This window comes from Triticum dicoccoides, chromosome 3B (genome assembly GCF_002162155.2).
Source record: "Triticum dicoccoides isolate Atlit2015 ecotype Zavitan chromosome 3B, WEW_v2.0, whole genome shotgun sequence".
NCBI lineage: Eukaryota > Viridiplantae > Streptophyta > Magnoliopsida > Poales > Poaceae > Triticum > Triticum dicoccoides.
In genome coordinates this window covers 643,471,450-643,481,350 of record NC_041385.1, presented here as the reverse complement: position 1 = coordinate 643,481,350, position 9,901 = coordinate 643,471,450, and the positions used below count along the sequence as shown (strand labels likewise).

At 50.2% G+C, this 9,901-nt stretch overlaps 1 non-coding gene across 1 annotated transcript; it reads left to right on the top strand.

Moving 5' to 3' along the window:
• The first annotated feature begins 8,908 nt into the window (after nt 1–8,908).
• On the top strand, nt 8,909–8,982 carry TRNAV-CAC. The gene has a single exon. It is a non-coding gene; the product is annotated as a tRNA-Val (tRNA).
• Nucleotides 8,983–9,901: the final 919 nt, after the last annotated feature.

Genomic DNA, 9,901 nt, shown 5'->3' with positions numbered 1-9,901 from the left:
CCAGCACACGATTTACGTGAGCTCCTAGACAAAAAGGCCGGTGCGACAAGGTCCATCATGGATCCAGAGGACATGCTCCGCGCGGGATTATGGTCACCAAAACGATCACACTGATCGAATACCAGTTCGGAATCAACACCGAACACAACAATAGTCAACAGCAAGCCACGACATGTCCAAATACAGAGGGGCTGTGCACCCTCTGTGCTTCACCGACGAGGTGCTGGATCATGAATTTCCACAGGGATTCAAACCCGTGAACATAGAGGCATACGACGGAACGACAGACCCTAGGGTCTAGATTGAGGATTTTATCCTTCATATCCACATGGCTCGTGGGGATGACCTCCACACCATCAAATACCTTCCCCTCAAGTTGAAAGGGCCAGCCCGGCATTGGTTGAAAAGCCTCCCCGAAAATTCAACCGGAAGTTGGGAGGAACTTGAGGACGCTTTCAGGTCCAATTTTCAAGGGACCTATGTCCGACCTCCGGATGCAGACAATTTAAGTCACATAATACAACAACCCGTAGAGTCAGCCCGTAAGCTTTGGAACAGATTTCTCACTAAGAAGAATCAAATTGTTGCTTGTCCGGATGCCGAAGCCCTAGCGGCCTTCAAGCACAGTATCCGGGACGAATGGCTTGCCAAACACCTCGGCCAAGAAAAGCCAAGAACAATGGCGCCCTTAACAAGCCTTATGGCCCGCTTTTGCGCGGGTGAGGACAGCTGGTTGGCCCGTAGAGGCACCAGTGACCCAGGCACATACGAAATTAGGGATGGCAACGGGAAGCCACGGCGCAATAAAAACAAGCGTCGAAACAAGGAAGAAAGTCCGGACAACATGGCGGTCAACGCCGGATTCAGGGGCTCTCGACCCGGTCAAAGAAAGAAGCCATTTAAAGGCAGTAAAGAAGGACCGTCCGGCCTGAACAAAGTCCTGGACAGATTGTGCCAAATTCATGGCACCCCCGAAAAACCTGCGAATCACACTCACAGAGAATGCTGGGTCTTCAAGCAGGCCGGCAAGTTAAATGCTGAACACAAGGGAAGGGAAACACCAAGTGAAGACGAGGATGAGCCTCGCCAGCCGAACACTGGGGGACAGAAAATTCCCACCAGAAGTCAAAATAGTAAACATGATCTATGCGACTCATATACCAAAGAGAAGGCGCAAATGCGCGCTCAGAGACGTATATGCCGTAGAGCCCGTCGCCCCCAAATTCAACCCCTGGTCGGCCTATCTGATCACCTTTGACCACAGGGACCACCCGACTAGTATCCGGCACGGAGAATCGGCTGCCTTGGTGCTCGACCTAAAAATCGATGGATACCATCTCACTCGAGTCCTCATGGACAGCTGTAGTAGTCTTAATCTGATATATCAGGACACCATCCGCAAGATGGGGATCGACCCATCAAGAATAAGCCAAAGTAACACCACCTTTAAAGGAGTGATACAAGGCATTGAGGCCCGCTGCAGGGGCTCCCTCGTATTAGAGGTGACATTCGGTTCTCCCGACAACTTAAAAAGCGAAGAATTACTCTTCGACATCGCTCCCTTCCGAAGCGGTTATCATGCATTACCCGAAAGAACGGTCTTCGCTCGATTCAACGCAATACCACACTACGCCTACCTTAAACTCAAGATGCCCGGTCCGCGTGGCGTCATCACTGTTAGCGGAAACACAGAGCATTTCTTACGTGCGGAAGAGTATGTGGCGGCTCTAGCAGCCAGACACTAAGCGGCCTCTCCTACCAGAATGCATGATCGGTCGTTAAGACCACGGACACAGGTAGACAAGTCCGGTGCACCACCCTCGGTAACAGCCCAGATAAACCTGAGCTGGGTGCTATACATGTACCCCCATAGATGGTACCAGGGGCTGCAAACATGTAACAAAGCCCACAATTCGGCTTGACCTTATTAATATACCAATATCTCACATTTCTACTATCCATTGAGAATAACCAACTTTTCGCATGCTTATACTCTTTTACATAAGTTTTCCTTTTTACATACACCAGTCGTGCAACACCCTTCCAGGATACGGCACAACGAGACAAAGGCGCAGACGTGCAGCAAGGCCCCGCTCAAAGGTTTCTCTTTAGATTAAGCCCCTGTGTAAACCTTCTTTACTCTCTCTTGTTGCTCGACATCCCACGGGTATTCAATACACCCACAGGGGATACTGGCGTTATTGGCATTTCACCACGACAGATTAACACACGTACCTGGAAATACAGGGTTCATAATTGAGGGCGTTACTCAGCCCAGTATATGTTACAAAGTCCGAATACCTTCGGGAGTGTTTATGCATCAGCTCTGAATCATGTCTTTGGTCAAATGTTGGGTTTGCCCGGCTCCTGGGTTTGCTGCCTTACGTTCCGTTCTATCGGCTAAGGTGGCCAAAGGAGAACTACTGCGATTGTGCCCTGGTTATTCTGGATGAGCACCTCAGTAGAGAAAGCCGAAAACTGATTGTCATGATACAACGAGAGACTGGTCAACCACTCGAGGACTCATCGGAATCTTCGGGATTCCTCCGCATTAACGAAGGACCGTTTCCCGGTCATGTACATACGCGCCCCTATCCGGATGCACGTGGAGGTACTAGGGGCTACATAGTAGCCCTACCGTCAAACTCTTATGGCTAAGTGAAAGTGTTAAAGCTATATAGTCCGGTGCCTAGTTCGACGTGCGATCACCTCCTTAATGGACCAAGACGTTGGATCAAGTGTGATTACGCACATTTTCGCGAACACCCCCACATTATATGCGTGGGGGGTGAAGCCAACGACTGCTAACTTTCAGGTTATATACATACATAAACGGCCGCACAGGAGGCACTATAACACTTTCGGGCGGAAGTATAAACACAGCCTTTATAATTAAAATAGAATTGTTTTTACAATTGAACGACTTGTCACTCGAACATGACACTCTTCGAGCATTGAGCCTCTATAAAAGGGGCACCTTCTATGACCTGCTCAAAATAGTGCTCGGCTGGGTCCTGGCTTCCCGCCGGACTCCGGGTTGCAATGCTGGTGGCCTCCATATCCCGCCAATATGTCTTAACACGGGCAAGAGCCATCCGCGCACCCTCTATGCACGCCGACCTCTTCATGGCATCGATTCGTGATACAGCGCCAAGGAATTGTTGCACTAAACCAAAATAAATGCGCGGCCTTGGTCCCTTCGGCCATAGATGGTCTATTACAAACCTCATTACAAGACCAGACAACCTATGTAGCTCGGCCATAGCAGCCATCCTCTGACTCAATGGCAGCGGGCGCGTTGGAGCACTGAATTGCAACCAGAACAGCCTCTCTATTTCATTATCTTTTTGATCCTTGAAGAACTTGGCCACATCAGCCGTACTTTTTGCCAGATCCGCATACGCGTCTGCAGCGCTCCAAGACTGATCCAGAGGAGCGTACTTTGGATCGCCAAACTTCATCCGCAACAAATAGGGGCTTCCAGCCATGATGTCTCCGGCCTGTCGAAGCTTCTCCCGCGCAGCTCTAATTTCAGAGCATGTCTCCTTGGCCGCATCCAGGGCCTTCTTCAGGTCAGCCGACTTTGCCTGACTCTCCTTTTCAAGGAGCTCATACCGGCCTGCGGTGTCCCTCAGCTCCACAGCCATTTCGGCTATTTTATCTTCGCTTCGGCGATGAGCAGCCTGTTCGGCTCTTAAATCTTCGATCGCCTTTAGGGAAGCCGCATTGCTAGCCTAGGCTTGTTCCTTGGCTAGGGCAAGTTCCGCCCTCAGGGCCTCCACGGCAGCAGCTCCTCCTGCAGCCAAAGCATATCATATTAACATTATGCTCCTCTTAATATTTCATAAACATATGAGGAAAAAAGAGCACATACTCTGTGACTCGTCAAACCGCTTGTTTACAAGCATGATGTCGGTGTCCACCACATCAATCTGTCGCCTCAGTTCGGCGAATTCAGCAGTCCGGTCTACAACCGGACCCTTAGCCACCTGTGCATGAATGGAGTGCGATCATTACTTGGGAGTGTGATCCTCCGTTTGCCGCCTAGGGCTGGCAACCAGAGTCTCAGGGGCTACTATCTATATGGAGCACACCTAGCATGTGCAGTACAACCAACAAATTACATGTTTCATTGCGTACCTCAATGCCTTTGAGCAGGCTCGTGAAAGCTTCATTCAAGCCGCTTGTGGCGGATGAAATCTTCTCAAACACCGTACCCATTAACGCACGGTGATCCTCTGAGAGAGCAGCTTGCTCCAGAAGGCCCGTCGGTGTGTCCGACCGGGCGTCGGACTATCCCGGACCCTTCCTATTGCCCTCCGTGGGAGCCAAACACTCTGGGCTCCGGGTGGCCGAAGTGTTAGCTTCCGGCCTCGACGGATCTGGAATCCTCTATGACGACACCTCAGGGTCGCCTGCCCCATGGGGAGGAAAGGCAGGTGGGGTTTCACTCTCCATCATCGCCGGAAGAAGATCCCCCGAAGACAAACTCTGTTGAGAAGAGCTACTAGCCGGACTGCGAAGGATAGATCCTGGTTATTGTTCTCAGAGGAGGAAGCAATATCTTTTTATTTAAAATAACTTACATCTCGGTGGAGGGCTGGCCCGTTTGTGGGCATAGTGCGGTGAGGACGCCCTCCGGGGCAGGGCCCCCTGGTGAAGTTTTCTTCCCTTGTTTAGGCACCTCCGTTTCCAAGTCTTCGGAGGCGGCCTTTTTCTTCCCGCGGGGGGAGGAAACCTTAGATTCACCTCCCCGATTATCCTCGTTCGTGGAGACAGTAATTCCCTCGGTTTGGATGTGCAATGTGTGTGAAGCTCGGCTTCTCTTTTCTTCCATTCGTCTTTCCCCGAGGGCACTTGACTTAGCGCATGTCTAAGCATCCTCGCTATCGCGGGATTAGGCGAGCCTTCGGGAAGTGGGGCCGGACACCTGATCCTCTCCGCCTTGCTGAGCCAATCCTGGTCGCAGATAGTTTTCAGAATAGTGTTGTGATAAATATAAACGAAGTGTTCGGTTACAGGGTTACTTACTTTGGTATCTGGGCGGTTGCAGCTCAGGCCCGCATCCTCGGTGGTGTCCGGACACTCTACTCGTGGTCCGAAGAATAACCTATACATTCCTTCAAGTGCCATGCCGAAGAAGTGCTGAATAGTTCACGGACCTTCTGGGTTGAACTCCCACATCCGGAGAGGTCGACTTTGCACGGCAGAGCCCGCCGAACTAGCATTACTTGAATTATTCTGACAAGACTGATATCCCCCTGAAGAAGCTCCTGAATACGGCTCTACAATGTCGGTACGTCATTAGCAGGCCCCCAGTCTAGTCCACGTTGGCCCACGACGCCAGTTGAGGCGGAGGGCCCGAGCGGAAGGCGGGGGCAGCCGCCCACTTTGTGCCTCGGGGAGCTGTGATGTAGAACCACCTCCGTTGCCATAAATCGGACACCTCCGGGAAGGAACCCTCTGGCCATGGGGCATCAGCGTTTCTGCTTATTGCAGCGCCTCCGTACTCCGCGTGTCGCCCCTCGATCACCTTCGGCTTTACATTGAAGGTCTTGAGCCATAAGCCGAAGTGTGGGGTGATGTGGAGGAAGGCTTCGCACACGACGATAAACGACGAGATGTGGAGGATGGAATCCGGAGCTAGATCGTGGAAATCTAGCCCGTAATAGAACATGAGCCCTCTCACGAAGGGATCAAGACTAAAGCCTAAGCCTCAGAGGAAGTGGGAAACAAATACAACACTCTTGTTGGGTTCGGGAGTGGGGATGACCTGCCCTGGAGCAGGAAGCCTGTGCTTGACGTCGGCGGTCACATATCTGGCCTCCCTGAGCTTCGCAATGTCCTCCTCTGTGACAGAGAGGCCATCCACCGGCCTTGAAGGTTGGATCCAGACATGATTGAAGATCTGAAGTGCTTAAGCTTGAGCTTCGAGTGTTGGAACTCGAGATGCGGAAAGGCGCGAGCATGGGAAGAAAGGGATAGGCCTCGACCCGTCTATAAAGAGGGTGAATATCAAGCGTCCTCAGCGTAACCGTTTGGGGCTTGCCTAAAAACAAGGAGTCATGCCAACAGGCGTGGTTGGGTTACCCGCACCCGTATTGATGAGAATCCCGCGATAAGGGGGACACGATCTCTGCTTCGACAAGACATGCCAATAAAACCGCCTTGCAGTGCGTGTCATGACAGGCTGAGAAAAACGGTTTGTATTAAACCGGGCCGTGGCGTGAGGGCACGTTGTGAAAATTGTCAGCAGATTAGATTTGTAAAGTATTGTGCTCTCTACGGTGGTATGTGGAAATTATTTTGCAGAGCCAGACATGATCCTTGTGTTCAAAATCTTCTACGGAGTATTCGGAGATGGAACCCGCCTTGCAATGCCGAAGACAATCTGCGCGTAGGACTTGTCGTCATTGAAGCCTGGTTCAGGGGCTACTGAGGGAGTCCTGGATTAGGGGGTATCCGGACAGCCGGACTATATACTTTGGCAGGACTGTTGGACTATGAAGACACAAGATTGAAGACTTCGTCCCGTGTTCGGATTGGACTCTCCTTTGCGTGGAAGGCAAGCTTGGCGATTCGGATGTTAGATCTCCTTCTTTGTAACCGACTCTGTGTAACCCTAGCCTCCTCCGGTGTCTATATAAACCGGAGGGTTTAGTGCGCAGGACAAGAACAATCATAGTCATAGGCTAGCTTCTAGGGTTTAGCCTCTACAATCTCATGGTAGATCAACTCTTGTAATACTCATAGCATCAAGATCAATCAAGCAGGAAGTAGGGTATTACCTCCATCGAGAGGGCCCGAACCTGGGTAAAACATCGTGTCCCCTGCCTCCTGTTACCATTAGCCTTACACGCACAGTTCGGGACCCCCTACCCGAGATCCGCCGGTTTTGACACCGACAAGGAGGGAGGCCACGGGAGGTGCCCCTCCCTTGCCCCAATCCGAATTGGACAAGGGGAGGGGGCGCGGCCCCCCTCTTTCCTTCTCCCTCTCTCCCTTCCCCTTTCCCCTCTCCGTTGATTGGAAGGAGGGGGGAGAATCCTACTTGGACTAGGAGTCCAAGTAGGACTCTCCCCCTTGGCGCGCCCTCCTTGGCTGCCGGACTCCTCCTCCCCCTCCTTTATATACGTGGCCAGGGGGCACCCCAGAGGCACACCCAGATTTCTCTTAGCCGTGTGTTGTGCCCCCTTCCGCTGTTTACTCCTCCGGTCATTGCGTCGTAGTGCTTAGGTGAAGCCCTGCACGGATCATATCATCAACACCGTTGCCATGCCGGCGTGCTGACGGAACTCTCCCTCGACCCTCTACTGGATCAAGAGTTTGAGGGACGTCATCGTGCTGAACGTGTGCCGAACACGGAGGTGCCGTACGTTCGGTACTTGGATCGGTTGGATCGTGAAGACGTTCGACTACATCAACCGCGTTAACGAACGCTTCCGCTTTCGGTCTACGAGGGTACTTGGACACACTCTCCCCCTTTCATTGCTATGAATCTCCTAGATAGATCTTGTGTGATTGTAGGATTTTTTTTGAAATTGCATGCTACGTTCCCCAACAGCATCCCCTTGGTGGTCGCGTGGGGGGGGGGCGTTCGGGGCGCTCCTATGGTGGCCGGTGGTCGATTTGTTTCTGATCTGATAGCCGGTGCCTCGGGCGGCGCCGGGATCTCGGGGCGGCGGCATCGATCGGTGGCATGTGGTAGCCTGCCTGTTGTGTATGCAGTTTCCACCTAATCGATCAGTACATTTCCAATGATAGGTGGAAACGTACTCCTATCATTGACAAATCCAATGATAGGAGTACATTTCCACCTAATCGGTGGCATGTGGTAGCCTGCCTAATCGGTGACAAATCCAATGATAGGAGTACTGTAGTTTTCTTTACGGGGAGATCAGTGTAGTTTTTGATACAGTGCACCAATTATCATGATCTTTCTATAATAAGAGTTCACCACATTAGTAGTAAAATTATGGTTTTTGGTGCGGAAATGTTGTGTTTCTCTACGGTCTAGTTTGGAGAAGAATTGTGTTTAGGAATGTTGCGTTTTCTTGTTGTGTGGACATGGTGCGTTTTCCTCAAGTACTACGCACTTCCACGTCTGTTTTGCTGTGAGCACGTATTTCCATCACAATACTCCTATTCCCCGAGACGGCACTGAAGCCACTAATTCACCACAATAAATGCCGAGTTGGAATTCCCTCACCTATTTCCCGCACAAAGATAAACGCAGCCTTCCACCTCCGCGCTGTACTCAACCAGGTGACTTTCCCGGAGCCCCCACACCGTCGACACAGAGTTTGGTTTTATTCGCACGGTGCGCCGCGACGGTACGTGGCCAGGAGGCATGCATCAACCACTAACGCACAGTATGCTACGCCATGCACGCAGCATCATTTCGCGCACGAACTTTGCTTTTGCTACTACTCCTACCTAGGAGTAGGAGTAGGCCCGTTGATCATTGCGTGCACTGTACCGCGCGGCGCGTCCGGCCAAACTGTGCTACGCGCCACATGACCCACAATGTTTTACTACCCATATAAGCTAGCACGATGCCACGGAATCACAGATCTCAAAGCATGCAGCGCCCCTACTGACCGCCTCTTTTTTTTTTTTTTGGTGCGGAAGTGCCCCTACTCTACCGACCTGATTGAAAAGATGCTTGGCCCTCGCACATGGTTCCGATTCAATCTAAGCGCGCGCGACAAACAAACTCGCACGGCGCTCGACGCGCCCGTGATGTTTTTTATGCTAACTACCAACCGCCTCGCGATCTAGAATCTTTAGATATTTTTCCTCAAAGATCATACAATACGATGTCTCCTGCGCACATCAAGAGCGAAGTAAAATATTTCCCTAAAACAGAAATGGTCAAGTAAAATATTCGTTCGTCACATCATAACATGTCTGGGTGGTGTAGTTGGTTATCACGCTAGTCTCACACACTAGTGCTCCCCAGTTCGAACCCGGGCTCAGACAAGCGTCACTTTTTTTCTCGGCTTTTGTTTTAGATGCGAAAGTACCTTTCTACGCTGGTATGGACAGTAAATTAAAAAGTGGAATAAAATTCAAAAAAATCTTTTTTTGTCATACTTTAAGAAATGCCTGTTGTGTATGCAAAAATTCATCACGAAATCACATTTACGAAAATCATGGCAAAAAACAAAATCAGGGCTTCAAAATGCGTTTGAAAGAAACATTTTCAGAGCAACGATTTTATTTTTTACCACGCCTTCCACCAAATATCATTTCGTGATGAGATTTTGCATGGGCAACAAACATTTCTTAGAGTGCCACAACAAAATTCAGAATTGTATGAAATGTTTTTTATTTTATTTATTTTACTGTTCACATCAGGACATTTGAGCCCTAGTGTAAAAACTCCACTTCTGCGAATATCAGATTCTTTTCCTTTTGCAAATTGCAGATTGTTGGATCGCAAAAAGAACAAAAATCGCAGGGCGCGCAGGGTCGGTGTCGGGGACATGGCTCAGTAAATGTTGCCATTTCAAAGGCCGTCGGAAAATTTCCCGTTCAAAATCCGGTTCAAGAGAAATATGTCTCTCACAAAGCTTTGAAAGCTCTCAATATCCGGTTTAAACATCCGGCTCAAGAAGAATTTATATCTCGCAAAGCTCGAGCTGTGAGGAAAAATTAAAGGGACCAAAGAGAGTCTGTTGCAAAGCACAACTCAAACATAGGTACCCTGCTTCAAAGACCACTGGGGGCTGATCGTATTCGAATTTAGCTTAACTCCTTTGGCATAGCTTCCTGATCGTATTCGAATCATAGCTGTTCAAACAACTTGATCATTTGGGGGCTGGGTCGTATTCGAATCATAGCTTAACCCCTTTTGGTCCGACCCTGATCGTATTTGAATCAGAGTCGTTAAATATTC